Raw genomic sequence first — 17,200 nt, 5'->3', positions numbered from 1 at the left:
ACAAGACAGAGCTGCTGCTGGTAGGTGGTTTGCCTGATCAAGAAAGTGGGAGTTCAGCCTGTTCTGCATGCAACTGCAGTCCCCCTTAAGGATCAGGCTAAGTTTGGGAGTGCCCTAACCCTAACGCATACTTTGGATGCCCTAGTGCCACATACTCAAAGAGCTTCTCACAGCTTAAGTTGGTACATTGACTGTGACCCACTTCTGGACCACCTGGCATAGTTCCATGCTCTGGTAACATCCAGATTTGCCTACTGCAGTGTGTTGTATGTGAAGTTGCCATTAAGATGGCTCAGAAAATTGAACTGGTTCAGAATATAGCAATTACCCCGATAATGGGCATAAGTAGTTCAGAACGTATCTTGCCAGTTCTAGAAAAACTCCATTGGCTCTCTGTGCATTGTTGGACAGAGCTGGATTCAAAGTGCTGTAAAACATATAAAGTTAGGTTGGTCTTACAACTTGAGACCAGGGTATATCAAGGACCACCCTCTCCCATACAAACCTACCCATACTCATGAGATCATTCAAGAAGGCCCTCCTTTGGATACCCCCAGCTTCTGAGGTTAATTGGGTGATGACTGAGGATCAGACCTTCTCAGCACTGACACTTATTTTTGGAATGTTCTCCCCAGGACTGGATTATTGGAGCCTACACATTTTAGATACCATGTGAAAATGTGTTTATATGCCCAGACCTTTTAATTCAGAGTTGTTGTTATCTGCCTACTGCTTTATTGTTTTGATTGCTGTTTCCTCCTACTGTTACACTTTTGTTTTATATTGTCCTTGTGCATTGTCACCATATATAATTGTGTTGATAAGATGGGATTGAAATTATATTCAATAAATTTTAAAAAAGCTTTTGAAATAACATTGGGAGATCCAGCCATAGAACTTCCATACCACAGGTAACTTAGCCCTGAAGAGCAGAGAGTTCCAGTCTCTACACAGGAGTAGCTCAGGCACATACTAAATATTATTTCAAATATAATTTTAGCTTCGCCAATTTCAGTTCAAATTGTAGCCAGGAACAAAGAGAAATGTTGCAATAATAATAATATTTTACTATTATTATCAGGGTCCAAAAAGACACATGCCACTGCAAAGCACCTCTTTGATTTGGTAAGGGTCCCTGCCTGAGTCTGGAGAAGGGTGGGTGATCTCTCTGACCTCATGCTAAGTCAGAGAGATTTGGGAAACAGCAAGATGTCTTGCTTTCTAACTATCTCCAATATCCATTTCTCTTCTTCCAGGCCCTTTTTCCAAACAACCGCACCTGGTTCTGAGGAGGAGGATGGAAAAGCCTTGCCTCTGCATTCGCATTGGACCTCAGAGGCATTCAGAGTATCTCTTGAACTCAGCATTATGTCAAGAGATATGACCCAACCCTTCCCAGTGTGAGGAGGGATGGGGTTGGTGGTGAGCAAAAATAGCTGGACCCCTAATTATTATCTCATGTTGTCACTGGGTTAAAGCTAAGAGACAGTTACTCATATATTGCAAAGCATTCTGTGGGCATTTTACATACTGTGGGAACAGTTGCAACTTCTAAATGCAAGTTGCACTAGAGCACACTTGTGCAAATGCCAAAATAGTGCAAGAGAGTTGTAAAATTGCACAACTCCCTCATAAAATTTTGATGTTTGTGCAAGTGTGGTCTAGTGCAATGTGCATTTGGAAGATGCAGCAGTGCTGATGGTGTGCAGAACATCCATAGAACACTGTGTGGTATGTGAGCCACTGGCTTGTTTAAGGCCGCAGAGGGAATTGGTGGCGGAGGTGGTAAGATTTGAACCAGGAATACTTAGCCACTAGGCAATGCCAGTTCTCATTTCAATTGTACCGTATATAAAATTGAAGTTTAATTCAAACACATTTTATTGGTAAATGGCACTGATTGTAATGGAATTTACTACCAAGTTAATTTGCTTAGGACTGCACTGCAGCCTATTTAAAAGACCAATTCACCCATTTTAAATGGAGGAAGGTGAGCAAAGAGCTTTTGTAGTATGCCTTCTAATTCTGCTATAAGAATTTCTGAGTTGATATATATGCTATATAAATCTGCTATAAGAATTTCTGAGTTGATATATATGAAGCTCCTTGAACATCTGAAATGGACTATATTAATGGCCGGTGTTATTATCCAAGTCAGATGTACATTTACCTTAGTGAACAAAGCCCAGAGGCTAAATGTTACAGAGAAGGGCAGACTAGATGAGTAGGTGGAGTATCAGTGAAGACCCCGAAGGACTCCAGCCCAGTTGAGAATGGCCGACAATAGCAAAGAGTTGCAAGATCTGATGTGGAGAGCAAAATCCTATTTTAATATTTCACCTCAGGCAATGAATGCCAAAGGCTGTGCCTGTCCTCTCAAGTCATCAGAGAACAGCCGTGGAACGTTGCCTGGGCAATCTCTCCTGTCCCCTGTGAAGCCAGATGGGTTTCTCCATCACTTCACTGAATAATTATTTTACTGATTTTTCTTCTTCTGTACATGGCATATGGAGCTGAATGGAAGGGGTCCACTGGGTTGAGAGCTTGGAATTACTTACCGGAAGGAAGTTTTATCGGAAGGGCCAGAATAGCTATGGGTCATAAGGGAAGAGCAAAGGGGCCAGCAGAAGAGAATAAATTGTCTTTTCAGGTGGCATAGATAATGTTGCTGAGAAGAGTTGAAAATCCTGATCAAAGTAAATTCAGGTGCAGAAAGAGAGATGATGACTTATTCCTTAGAATTGCTTTAGCACTTTTTAAATTTGCAGATTGCTTAAAAATATTATTATTGTCTTCACCTTCACAACAAGTGAAGTTCCAGAATTATTTTTCTAATTTTACAGAGAGAGCTCAGGCTGCGAGAATAGAGATATAACCTGATGAAAGCAGAGATTGGACCTGAACCCAAGTTTCATGGATCCAGCTGGAACCCCAGGTCTTGTGGTAGCAAGCATGAATTTTCCGCTTTGCTAAGCAGGGTCTACCCTGGTCTGCATTTGAATGGGAGACATGTGAGCACTGTGAGATATTCCCCTTAGGGGATGGGGCCACTCTGGAAAGAGCATCGAGGTTCCAAGTTCTCTCCCTGGAACTTTCTGAAGAGGCAAATGTAGTAAATTTGAGCAGATACTTCATAGGAACATAGGAAGCTGCCTTATACCGAGTCAGACCATCTAGCTCAGTATGGTCTGCACAGACTGGCAGCGGCTTCTCCAAGGTTGCAGGTAGGAAAGTATCTATGAAGTATCTGCTCAAATTTACTACATTTGCCTCTTCAGAAAAATGCTATGTGTGGACAGTGGGCAGGTGTGTGTGTGTGGGTGTGCATACGTGCGCACGCTACTGAGCATGTCAGTGCTGGGGCTGGGCTTCAGGATGCACTGTATGCAAATACAGCACACTCTACTTTTTCAACACCTGAAGAAGGCTTACAGCATACCTGGTGGGAATTTTATATTATCTATTCAGATGGAGTGCTTAGAAATGGGGTGGGGGGACTTCATACAATGGTTTGAGAAAGACTAAATTCCTAAACAGTGCCCAATAAAACCTAGAATGGTACATCACCTTTTGTATTTAAGTGAAATATATTTATTTATTTGGCAGGATTTTTATTTACCCCACTGTTCTATTTTAAATGTCCTCAATGCAACTTACAAAAACAAAAATATAAATTACCAATAATTAAGCACAAACTAAAAAATACATATAAATAGTAGTCACTAGCTTACATGATGTGAAACATCATGGCTTCATTATGGTGCATCCTGAAGCTGTTGCAGACTTCAAAGCAAGCCCTTACACTGCTCTGAAGCGGCAGATGTGGAAGCAGTGTTCATGACAGTGGCGAAACCTGCAGAAATGCTGCTTCCACATCTGCTGCTTAAGATCAGTATTAGGGTTTGCTTTGAAGTCCACAGCAACCCTTGGGACAGAGCCATAATGCTACACATCATTTAAGCCACTAACAATACACTGAGATACTACTAAAACCTTGAGAAAACAGGAGGCGAGTAGTACCTAAGAGCTAAAGATGATGTCAAACAAATTTGTCTATGGGGTGAATTCTGCAACTCAGGTGCCACCACAGAATAGGCCTCTCTTCAGTCACCACCCACCTAACCTGAAAAAGTAAGAACACTTGAAAGAAGGCCTTGAATAAACTGGTGAAAAAATTCATATGGTTCCTTTAAATGCCCTAGTCCCAGACCAGAGATTTAAGTTAAAACCAGCCATTTTGCTTTGAGGCCTCAGCCAAAATGTGGCTTATGTAGGTTCACCCAGCTTCTGGCTGGTACTGATTCCCTTGTCTCCAACCCCAAGACACCTGACTTGCCACCCGCTGCATTAGTTGGGGCCTGCAATTGCCTTGGCGGCTGGTCTGGAGGCAAACAGGAAATGATCAAGTAGCCAACATGAGCAAGGAAAGTCACAGTACCCTCACAAATAGCTCACCAAGAGAGGCGTTCCTGTAGCAGAGCCAGAGAAGGGGGATGATTTGGCGGAAACTGGGAAGAGAGATAACATGATTGGAGGGTTATGGGGGGGACATAACCAGGATGAAGTAGCAGGGAGGGAAAGAAGAGTTAAAATTCATGGAGAGGATAAAGAGGAAACATGTAGAGACCAAGAGGCTACTGGAGGAAGCTCAGAAATAGCCACTGGTGAAGTTTCTGTGGGTGGAAAGGAGGACATGTATGAGTGGAATGCCCTCCCTTCCCCAAGCTGAGGACTTGGACGTTAAGGCAGTGAGAACAGTCACACGCGGTAGCAAAGGATGGTTCAGAAGACCATCACGAAAGAGTTCTATCAACATCTGTAAGTACAGTCTTGTGTTTTTTCCACTCTCCCTGCTAGCAACAATGTCAAACACAGTGAACATGACCCAGTTTGGTTGAGCAAAACAAGCAAGTAATTTGTCAACAAAAAGAGGCCCAAGCCAAATTGGTGAATGACCTGTGTGCAGGGCTGACTTCTCACCACCTTGTGGCAGTAGCAGTAGAGGGGTCAGAGGCGGGTATACCACCCTCATGCTATATTGATTGATGAAATTAACACCTGAGGATGACATTGAATCCTTTCTAGTCATCTATGAATGCACCGCCAAGGCTGCCCATTGGCTTCTATTCTGGCACCAAATTTCACAGTAGCCACACAGATAGCAGTTCATGCTTTTCCCTCCACAGAAGTATCAGATTATGATTACTGTCCTGGATAGGTATGAAATCACTGCTGGCTTTTCAACATAGCCAGCATTTTGGGAAATTACACTATAGAAATGGAGATCGGCCAGGACAGTCATGACTGAGATATGTGTGGCAGCCTTACAGTGGTTAAAGCTTACAACTGAAGGAAAATCCCATACAGTTGATCAGATTGTACTGGAGCAAGTCTTGCAGGTCATGCACCTAGAGGTGAGGACTCAGGTCCAACACAAACAAGGAACCGCATGGTATCCTCATGGATCACACTGCCGAGAGAAGCAGACCTGGAACAGAGCCAAGTGAGGGGGAGGCGGGTATGGGGAAAACCAGAAAGAGGGAGAGCTTGATTGGAGGGTCATGGAGGAGGCTAAATCATGATAGGAACATAGGAAACTGCCATATACTGAGTCAGACCATTGGTCTATCCAGCTCAGTATTGTCTAGACAGACTGGCAGCGGCTCCTCCAAGGTTGCAGACAGAAATCTCTCTCAGCCCTACCTTGGAGATGCCAGGAAGGGAACTTGGAACCTTCTGCTCTTCCCAGAGCGGCTCCATCCCCTAAGGGGAATATCTTAACGTGCTCACACATTGTCTCCCATTCATATGCAACCAGGGTGGACCCTGCTTAGCTAAGGGGACAAACCATGCTTGCTACCACAAGAGCAGCTCTCCCTGCTGTAGCAGGGAGGGAAAAGATTGTTTAAAACTCATGGAGAGGCTCAGAAGGAAAGAAGTGGAGATCAGGAAGCTAATCAAGGAGGCTGAGGAATAGATGCTGGTGATGTTTCTACGGATGGAGAGGAGGATGCAGGTAAATTGAGCCCCGCCTCCCTGCCCCAAGGTGAGGCCTTAGGTGTGGTGGGGGTTAAGGCAGTAAGAATAGCCTTATGCATTTAAACCGAGTGTGTGTGTGTGTGTATGTTGTTGGTTTGGGGTTTGTTTGTTTTTGCTGGAACTTCTCCCCAAATCCCTAGACATCCCTAGACAAATCCCTACCTCCCCACGTAGTTTCATGTGGATGTCAAATAGCATGGAGACAGCACTGATCCAAATAAAATCCCAAAACATAAATGCCACAATGCAGAGCAGCAGTTCTCCTGCAGTATTTTATAGAATCTGCCTATCAGGTAGAAGCAGAATTATTGCAGTATGCTGCCTCCAGCTTCCATGATAAACATGCAGTCTTGAAGAATACCATGGTTGACGATATCTAAAATAGAGTGGTCCAGGAGAATCAACAGGATTGCATTTCCCTGTCTAATTCCTGGTGCAAATTGTCCAACAGGGCAATCAAAGCAGTTTTAATAATAAAACTGAGTCAAAAGCCGAAAATGAGTCCAGATAATTAGCACCATCCAGAAATGTTTGGAACCAAATTGCCATTAAACAGCTTGCCCCACTAGGAAAAATTCAGCACCATCCAGTAATTGGATAAAAGAGGGTCCAGGGATGTGTAGATGCAATTCATTTCAATCTGTGTGGGATAGCTTGGAAATAGATCGTATAAAATAAAAATCACCTTTGTATAATCCTACTCACTACTAGGCTGAGAAACACCCACCCACCACCTCTTTTCTACAGTCAGACTCCAGCTGCAGGGAGATTTGGAGCATGTGTTAATAGACTCCACTAAAGGTTTCCGGATTTTCCTCTGCATTCTTCCATGACAGTATCTAAGTTTTCATACCTGGTTCAGCCTGGCTTTCCTCTGACATCTTAGCATCTAAGGTCAAACCATGTCTAATATACTGAGATTAAAGGGCAAAGAGAAGGGAAAACATAACATGTGAACATATCTGTAAGACAATATAGGTCATCTGTCAAATATCAGAGAATGTGCCTGTATTTCTCCTGTGGGATTCTGTCGTCTAAGCTAATTGCTGTTTTCCAGCAATTCTCTCTTGCTGTAAAAATGAGCTCACTGATACAAAGTACCAGAAGAGTACAGGACTTCAAAAATGAAAATAAATCCCTTAATATTCCACATCACGCTGGGTAGATGTAGTTAGATTCCAGCAAGTATGATGAGAAAAGGCCATGGACATGGGAAAGGATAAAAACTGTGTTCAATGCAATACATTCTATGAACTAACCTTTGGGATATACGCTTTGGGACATACGCTACTCCTGGGCTCCCACTGGGCATGAACAGATATTGCCTGTGTTAATTCCAAATGGTATTCCAGAGTCAGGAGCACTTTTATCAATTACAATTCCTACTGCCAGCATAGCTGGCCTTCATGGACATTCTGTGCCATCACAACATCTCAGTCAATCAGCGCTGTGCTTTGTTTGTTTGTTTGTTTGATTTTTATACCGCCCTTCCGAGCAGGCTCAGGGCAGTTTACAATTAAAAGACAAAAATCATTAAAAACAATTAAAACAGAAATAGAAATATAAACACCAATTTAAAAACATCTTAAAAAACAATTAAAACCCTGAAAGCCAGGTTAACATTAAAACAATTAAAACTAATTAAAAACCCTGAAAGGCCAGGCCAAACAGATGAGTTTTAAGGGCTCTCTTGAAAGACAATAAAGAATTAAGATTACGAATTTCTGCTGGGAGTGCATTCCACAGCCCAGGAGCAGCTACAGAGAAGGCCCGCCTCTGAGTTGCCACCAAACAAACTGGTGGTAACTGGAGACAGACCTCCCCAGATGACCTTAACGTGCGGTGGGGGTCATGTAAAAGAAGGCGCTCTCTAAGATAAAGGTATCACTGTTAAAGGTATCACTGTCAATATACAACATAGGCTGCCTTTGGACATAGCGTGGAACCTTAAGTAGACAAACCTGTGGTTAATCTGTGAGCCCATGAATCATACCACAGATGATTGCTGAGCTGCCTCTGGCTTGAGGCCACAGCCTCCGGCTTGTGGCAGAGGGGCCCCTCCCTCTTCCTGGTCCACTGAGGCCATATCCCAGCAAGTTCCATAGTGCTTGCATCGCCAAACTGCAGGCAAGTCATCAGGACATCAGTAGGGTTGCAACTATTAGCACAATTTTCAAGGGGGTGTGCGATCGTGACTTTTTTGCCATTGGTCAGCTGGCCTCGGGAGGGAAAGGGCATTTAAGCCCCTTCATCAAACCACTTGTACCTCAGCCCTTGCAAGGGCCCAGCAGCCATACAGTCTTGCACAAGCAGAACTACTGGTATAAGGGGATGCAGAGGGGCACCAGGTTTGTGTTACCCCTGGAAGGGGTCATGATGACTTCTTAGGAGGGAATGTGCATATAAGAGTAGGCAAAGAATCCTGGGGGTTGGTCCACTGTGACACAGAATGTTATTGAAATGGCAGACCAGGGCAAAGCAGTCCAGGAAGCCCCAACACACTCCTGCCCCCATGTCACCTTGCCAGGTGACGATTAGCCCTCTCATGAAAAGGCCAGTTCACTGGAGAGGATCAGAGGTTCTATGTGCTTCAGGTCTCTGCTAAATGGGCTTTGCCCTGCTAACTGGGCAAAGAGGCACCTTTTAAAAGCAGTGATTCTCTTATATTTAGCAGGGGGAGAGCAACTGGCCCTATCGGTGTCTATGTTTCTTTTTAGATTGTGAACCCTTTGGGGCCAGGGACCCATATCATTTATTTATTTATTTATTATTTCTCTATGTAAACCACTTTGGAAACTTTTGAAAAGTGATACATAAATATTTGTTTGTAGTACAGGAGGACCTTGCTATTTGCAGGTCCAGCACTCGTGGATCCGCAGATCTTCAATTGGGCTAGCACCTGACTTTGGTATATACAGGAGGGAATGGTTAATAAAGGGTTAAACCCATGTATCTGCAGGTTGAGGATGGCCAGAAATTACCTCGGAGGTAATTTACGGCCACAATTTTGATTTCTGGAGTGATCGGGAACCATTTCATGGCTGAAACTGGACAAAAACGATTATTTTCGGCCAATGTTCAGCCAGGTTTCAGTGCAGTAGGGACTTTGCAGCACAGTAGGGCATGTTGGGGGGTCATCTGGTGATGATTGGGGGCAAAACCAAGGGCAAAATCTGTGATTTTGGGCCAATTTTTCACACCCAGAAACCTAACCCCCCATTTCCCATTGTTCCAATGCCCCGTTATTCACAGATTCTGTATCCACAGCCCCCCCATGGAACAGAACCCCTACGAATAGTGAGGTTCTCTTGCACTCTCATTAGGTTGAACTGCACTCTCATGAGGTAGGCCATCCAACTATAGGGGGCCTTGATGATGTGAGGTCCCCAGTATCCTTGTTTAACAATAGAACAATACTCCACATCTTTCCCTCTCCACTCAACCCTTACAGACACCCAAGGAGTTTGGGCCTCCGCGTGTGTCCATGTGGGCAGAGTTGGGTAATATCAGGGATGGCTCCTAGTACACATTCAAAATTCCTGGACTGGGACTGCCATTGTGGCATATGTAGATTGGCCACTGCGGAGAATCCTGGGTCAGAAGAACTGCTGCTTTCAGTGATCCCTGCCAAGCCAGGTGGCCATGTTGGCCAAGGGGGGAAAAAACCATGCTTATGTGTTGAGGGATGACCTGACTGCCAGAGGGAGTGCTTTGACTCCTGCTTTCCATCAGTAATCAGGACCAGGAAAGCTGTTGCTGTGGTATGCTTCCCCAGGGCTTGCAACTGAGCTGAGTGGCAACAGCCCTCCAGCCCACATGCTTGCCTCTCTGGCCTGTCACTCTCATGAGAGAATGGTCCTTGGGAGGATGTGACGACCACCTGTCTAGGGTTTTATTGTCACACTTGACTTTATTGTCCAGTTTATGTAACCAATATCTAGGTGTAACCCAGGATGGTTCTGCTCATGAAGTATGGCTGATATTGCACGCTTGCACCCAGGGGAAGAGGCTGGAGCCCCCTTACCCTATAAACCTGTACAAAAAATAGAACAGAAGCACTCAAGAATTCCAGGGGTTGTCTTTTAACCCAAACTATTGTGGATCCATGTACTTGTGAAAACACTTCTGCAGCCCTTGATTGCTGCAGATATTTCCTGCTGTGCCCGTCTTGTCATCCCATCCTTTTTGTGTAGGTTAACAAAGGGAGAACATATGACATAGTGGAAAGCAGACTTCCCCCAATGTGGTTCTCTGCCCTTACATGCATTGTAGCTTGGGACACGACAACATGGCATCCCTGTTGCAGGAGGCATGCAGGGACTGCAGAGGGTGGGGCAACTGACCAGAGAGACAGCCAGTCATCTGGCTGTCAGCAAGATAGTCAGCTGACATGTTTCTGGACTGGTCTGAGCTGCACTCTCTATGGCAGGCGTCCCCAAACTGCGGCCTTCCAGATGTTGCTGAACTACAACCCCCAGCATACCCAGCCACAATAAATTGTGACTCGGGATGCTGGGAGTTGTAGTTCAGCAACATCTGGAGGGCTGCAGTTTGGGGAAGCCTGCTCTATGGTTTCAGTAGCAGCCACAGCCCAGAACCCAGATTATGATGGTGGCAGGAATTGGATGACACAATGCCACCTTCAAACCTGAGGTTCCAGCAGCAAAACTCACTACAAACCAAAAGTTCATGTTATGATTTGGGGTCAGAAACCTTGGTTTGGTTTGGTGATGAAACCACAGTTTCACACATTCAGATGAGCATGAAATTGGATCTCTGGCTCATTCACTTCCAGTATAGTGTTATGTATAGTATAGGCCACCTCCAGCCTCCAAGCATGATGCCGCTAAATACCAGTTGCAAGGAAGCAATGGCAGGAGAGGGGGCAAACCCGCAGTCCCTGCCTGTGGGCTTCTCAGAGGCATCTGGTGTTTAACAGAACACTGGACTAGAAGGTGACCATAGATTTCTAACATGTGCAGCATATCAGATGGCAGAGAACATGAAAGAGGAACTCTGTAGAGGAACAAAAGCCTTCATAGGAGACCATTCTTGAGGCTAATAATCCCAGGAGTGCATGTGCCATTCCCAGAACTCCATATGAAAACACACACACACACACACACACAATCATTTTTAAAGTCAAGCTGTAGGATGTGGCTGCTTGCTCCCTCGTTAGGAATGTGTGAGGCAGTTTGGTTTGAATCCAGACCAGATTTGAACTGTCCTGGTTGGGCTTCAAGCTCAGCCGAATTGGGTCCAGTCCGGTTTGGCCATCAAACTGGACTGGACTGGTTTGCAGGCCGGTTTGGGGATAACATGGAAAGGGGAATCCTTGAGGAGGCCGTGATGGAGGCGGTGAGGTAGCTGTGGCAGGGAGTGGTGGAAGGGGGTGGGAGGGCTATTCCAAGCCCCTCCCCCCAGCCTCCCAAATGACAACCTGGGCCTGCTGCGGGTCTGAGGTACCTGTTTTTCTATGTCACTAAGACAAATCACAGGGAGAAGGACTTGCTGGCATGCGTCCTGCCCAGCACACTTCTGAGAGTGACCAGAAGGAAAACTGCAGCCAACCAGCCCAGCAAAAATTAGCAGGCATAAGAGCCAATCAGCTCTCCGCTAGCCCTCATTCATGTCTTTCCCAATTATCATATCACCTTCTTTAAATTCTTCTGGTTTTAAGAGAAAGTTCATTTACATTTTGACTTAGTACACCTTGCAGACTGCAGAGCAGAGCAGTGAGTGAAGCACAAGTTACCCTCAAGGCCAGGCATGGAGAATCACTAAGAAATATTACACATAGGCACATAAAGCTGAGCTGCCACTGTCCATTTTTTGCCACAACACCATCTCACAAACTGACAAAGGTAGAATTTGGGAGCCTGCCTGTCTTCCTTGATCTATCTGAAATCCAGCAAAACCAGAGTTATAGCAGCAAGCAATAGCACAGCACTAAGTTACAACAACACACAAAATCTAGTTGATGCCTCCAATGGATGCCTCCTCAGGGCACCAGTCCATGACCCCTGGCCTGGCGATGGGATATGTGTGTATGCCTGCATATGTCAGCTATACTAATGGGCAGACTGAGCCACATTTGGTGTTGGGCCAGTGGTTTATGTTGTAGTCAGTGGATGAGGGTGACCATGAATCACTCACTCTCCTCGACAGCCAGCTCTGGATAGCCCAGCAGGGGGAGGCTGGCTTTCAGGAAGACCAGCTGCTCAACCAACTCAACATCCAACTATGACAGGGTGTCAACATGCCCCCAGCCATGGAGAACAACCTCTTACTCTGGTCAGCAGCAATGAGCGGAAGACCACTTTCTCACATATGAGAGAGGCATGAATGTCTCTAGAGCAGTGTTTCTCAACCACCGGTCCCTGGACCGCTGCCGGTCCCCGAAGGGTTGAGTGCTGGTCCCTGACTGGGAGTCAAAACGCCCCCCCAACTGAAATCAAGGCACTCACTTCCTCAATTTTGCACATGGCACGGAAGAGGAAGAGTATCACGGAGGCATGGGACCCTTCTTGTGCCTTGCCTCCACGTACTGCTGAGATCTTCCTACAGCTATCTTATTCCCTATCTTTACAGCTTCAAACTGTATGCGATGCGGGGGCATGGAGGAAAAAGTATGGCAGTGGGCGCCACTTGAAGGGCTGCTGGTTCTTGCATGCTCATTGTTTGCAGCCAAAGGTTGGTTGATTGAAACCCAGCTGCCTGTTGTGGTCGAGGCACCTTGAGAGGGAATGCTGTTTCCCTCTTGCATCAGTGGGGCTTGCTTGTATGTTGTTTTCATTGGCCCCATGTAGCTTTTGAATTTTTCTAATGGCCCAACATCCCCTCTCCATTGAGTAATCACAAGCACCTCCACTCCAGACATACTGGAGACAAATTTGTTCACCCAGGCTTTTAGATTCAGGGGTTCTCAACCTTGGGTACCCAGACGTTGGTGGACTTCTACTCCCATAATCCCCAGCCATAATGGCCAAATGCCATTGTTGTTGGGGGTTATGGGAGTTTAACTGAGGGACCCAAGGTTAAGTACCCCTAATATTCCATGTTTGCAAAAGATTCCAAATTTAATTATTTTAATGCTTATATTATTTTCATTCTAAACTGCCCAGAGATGCAAGTTTTGGGCAGTATAGAAGTCTGACAGACAGACAGACAGATAGATAGATAGATAGACAGACTTGAAACCCCTTTACTAACTGCTGGTCCGGGAAACTGCGCATGAAGAATGTAGCGGTCCTTGAAACTCTGCACGAAGAATTTAGCGGTCCTTGACTCCAAAAAGTTTGAGAAACACTGCTCTAGAGAATGAGCAGTGTAGGAGGACATGCACAGTAGTTTTGATCTGTCCTGAGCCACAGGGGCACAGTCGCTCTGCAAATTGGATCCTTCTGTAACGGCCCCCTGGCACTGCTGAGGGGGGGCCATGGCAGAGAGCCAAGGTGAACACCCTTCTGTGGTTTGGGACCTCCAATTGTATAAGATATGCTGCAGGAGAGGCAGTATATCTAAGTCCCTCACTGATATAAACTATTGGGACACTACTGAGATCTGTTTGGCGCTCAGTGTCTGTAATGTGCTGCTTGATGGTTGCTTTTGCCTGATCGTAGCCCATATTGAGCAGAGTCAGTGGAGAGAGGCCCAGGGTAGCTAACTTTGCCTCAATTGTCTGAGCCCAACTAGATTGGTAATAATTGTGAAGGGTTAGAGGGGCAAGACCAATTGGGCAAAAGAATAGTCTTAGCCAGTAGCAAAGAGTGGCCACCCACACCCTAGCCTCAATCTTGATCTGACATGTCTCCAGGCACAGGGTGGCATTGGAGAGACATCTCGGTACACGGAGCGCTGCCCTCAGGAACTTAGATTGTACACGTTCCAGAATCACAATGTTGGGGAAAAGACCCAGTTGGGTGCCATAGAGGAGTTGAGCTAATGACTTGGCTTTAAACAGTTCAAGAGCTGCGGGTAGATAGTGGTCTCCTCTTGTACACATGAATTGGAGGATGGCAGAGGAGCATCTCTGAGCATTTAAGGCCACGTGTTCTCCATGGGCTTTTCCAGACCCTCCAGATTGAAAAACTACTCCCAGGTACTTGAAATGAGCCACTTGTTCAATCTTATGTCCCTCCATCCTCCAGGAGTGTATCTTGGGCCTCCTAGCAAAAGCCATGATTTTAGTTTTGTGATAATTAATGTCCAGGCCGTCTTCCTTGCAGTGCAATGTCAGAGCCCTCAGTGCTCTTCTAAGGCCAATGGGAGTCCTTGAGAGGATGGCTGCATGATCCACATATAGTAGGATGGCAATATATCTCCGCACGAGCTTCCTTTCAGAGCTTGTATTGTCACCCACGGGGTTTCTGTGGAGGACTCAGGACCACCTAGGTTTTCTACCGTGTTAGATTCTATCCCTTCTTTAACATACAGTGCTACTCCACCTCCAATGCGACCCTCCCTGTCCTTTCTAACTGTAGCTGTACCTGTGTACACTGTACATTTATATGAATGTTGAAGGCCCATGTGAATGGACCTTTAGAAGGCAAGTTATCTAAGATGTTATCTCCCATTTTTATTGCTGTGACTCTTGAAAAGTTAAGGATCTTCCCCAATACCTATTTGATTGTTCACTGATGAAGGGGGGATAGAAAAATATCTTGTTGGCCTTTTACATTTAAGTGATAAGTGGTCCACTTTGCAAAATGGTCTAAAAACTGACTATTTACTTTTTAATAATGACATTAGAATTCCAAAAAGAACTGCCACTTTCTTACTGGAATGAGCTAAGCATTGTGTAGAATTTATCTAGTCAAGTGTAACTGACAGGTGTATTGTAGATGTTTGACTGTTAAAGTGATTCACTCTCTGTTTTTGTTTCAAAAGTAGTTGTGTGCTTTTTTGGTGAACGAATAATAATAATAATAATAATAATAATAATAATAATAATAATAATAATGAGATGTTTCTACCAAAGCATAGAATGAGAAACTGCAAAAAACATAGAAACACCAAATAAAGAAGAAACAGTGCAATTCTGGCGGAAATTATTGGACAATCCAATAGATTATAATAAAAAAGCAGGCTGTGTGAAAGAGGTCAAAAAACGTAGCCAACAAATGCAAGATCTAATAATAACACCAGAATTAATAAGTGAAAGAGCAAAGAAAATTAAAAATTAGACTGCAGCAGGCGACAATGACTTTTGGCTTAAACACCTTCATAAACAACTATCAAAACAGTTCAATCACATTTTGCAAGGAGGTGATATTGAACAATGGCTAACAACTGGGAAAACTCATCTCATAAAGAAAGAGCCAGCAAAAGGTGCGGTTCCAAGTAATTATAGAGCGATAACCTGCCTGCCAACCATGTTCAAATTATTAACTGGAATAATAGGAGATGAAGTAATGCAACACTTATTAACTAATAAGTATCTTCCAGTTGAACAGAAAGGAAATTCCCCAAACACCAGAGGCACAAAAAAGCAGCGGCTGATTGACAAAATGATTTTAGAAAACTGCAGGAGAAGAAAAGTGTGGCATGGATTGACTACAAGAAAGCCTTCGACTCATTGCCTCACACATGGATACTAAAATGTTTAGAAACAACTGGTGTCAGCAAAAACATTCAGATATTCATTAAAAAAGCAATGAAGATGAGCAGTACACATTTAACAATCAGCGGCAAGACACTTTGACAGGTTAGCATTAGAAGAGGTATTTTCCAAGGGGACTCACTATCCCATCTGTTCTTTGTAATCGCCATGACTCCACTTTCACAAATACTAAAGAATAGAACTGCCCAATGGAAGCAACATCAAGAACCTGGAAGAGAAAGAACTTTACAAATATTTGGGCATTCTCCAGCCTGATGACAATGCACACACTGAAGTTAAAAGAAAAATTGGAGGTGAATACATCAGGAGAGTTACAAAAATCCTAAAGTCCAAAGCCAATGGCGGGAACACCATATAAGACATTAACACCTGGGCTATACCTGTTATCAGATACACGGCAGGAATAATAGACTGGACCCAGGCAGAGCTAGAGATGCTATATCGTAAGACTAGGAAAATCATGACCATCAGTCATGCTCTGCACCCCCGCAGTGATGTAGATAGGCTATACCTCCCTCGCAGCTCAGGTGGAATGCTGCAAGTCCATCAAACAGTAGAGGAGGAGAAAAGAGGCCTGGAAGAATATATCAAGGACAGTGAAGAAGATGCACTTCAAATGGTCAATAACAAGAAACTATTCAACACCCATGAAAGAAAGCAGGCCTAGAAGAAAGAACAAGTCAATAAACGAGCAGAAAAATGAAAAAAAAAAAAAGCCCCTGCATGGTCAATATTTGCACAATATAAGTGGAAAATTAGACATCACCAAGACCTGGCAATGGCTTAAGAATGGCAACTTGAAGAAAGAAACTGAGGGTTTAATACTGATTGCACAAGAACAGGCACTAAGAACAAAAGCAATAAGAACAAAAGTCGAAAAGTCAACAACAAACAGCAAGTGCCGCCTTTGTAAAGAAGCAGATGAAACTGTGGACCACCTAATCAGCTGTTGTAAAAAGATCGCACAGACTGACTACAAACAAAGGCATGAAAGATAGCAGGGATGATACACTGGAACATCTGCAAAAAATACAAACTACCTGTAGCCAAAGATTGGTGGGACCATAAAATTGAAACAGTTGTAGAAAATGAAAATGTAAAAATATTATGGGACTTCCGACTACAAACAGACAAACATCTGCCACACAATACACCAGAGATAACTGTAGTCGAGAAGAAAGAAAAAGAAGTCAAAATAATCGACATAGCAATACCAGGGGATAGCAGAATAGAAGAAAAAGAAATGGAAAAAATCACAAAATACAAATATCTACAAACTGAAATTGAAAAGCTGTGGCAGAAAAAGACCAAAATAATCCCAGTGGTAATTGGCACCCTAGGTGCAATTCCAAAAGACCTTGAAGAGCACCTCAACACCATAGGGGCCACATCAGCCAATTACAAAATGCAACTTCACTGGGAACAGCCTATATTTTGCGACGATATCTATAATAAACAACAGTACTGATGATAAAATTCAGTCATTCCAGGTCCTTGGGAAGGACTCGATGTCTGTATAAAACAAACCAGTCAATAACA

Source organism: Hemicordylus capensis, chromosome 4 (genome assembly GCF_027244095.1).
Source record: "Hemicordylus capensis ecotype Gifberg chromosome 4, rHemCap1.1.pri, whole genome shotgun sequence".
Taxonomy (NCBI): Eukaryota; Metazoa; Chordata; class Lepidosauria; order Squamata; family Cordylidae; genus Hemicordylus; species Hemicordylus capensis.
This window is presented reverse-complemented; position numbering follows the sequence as displayed.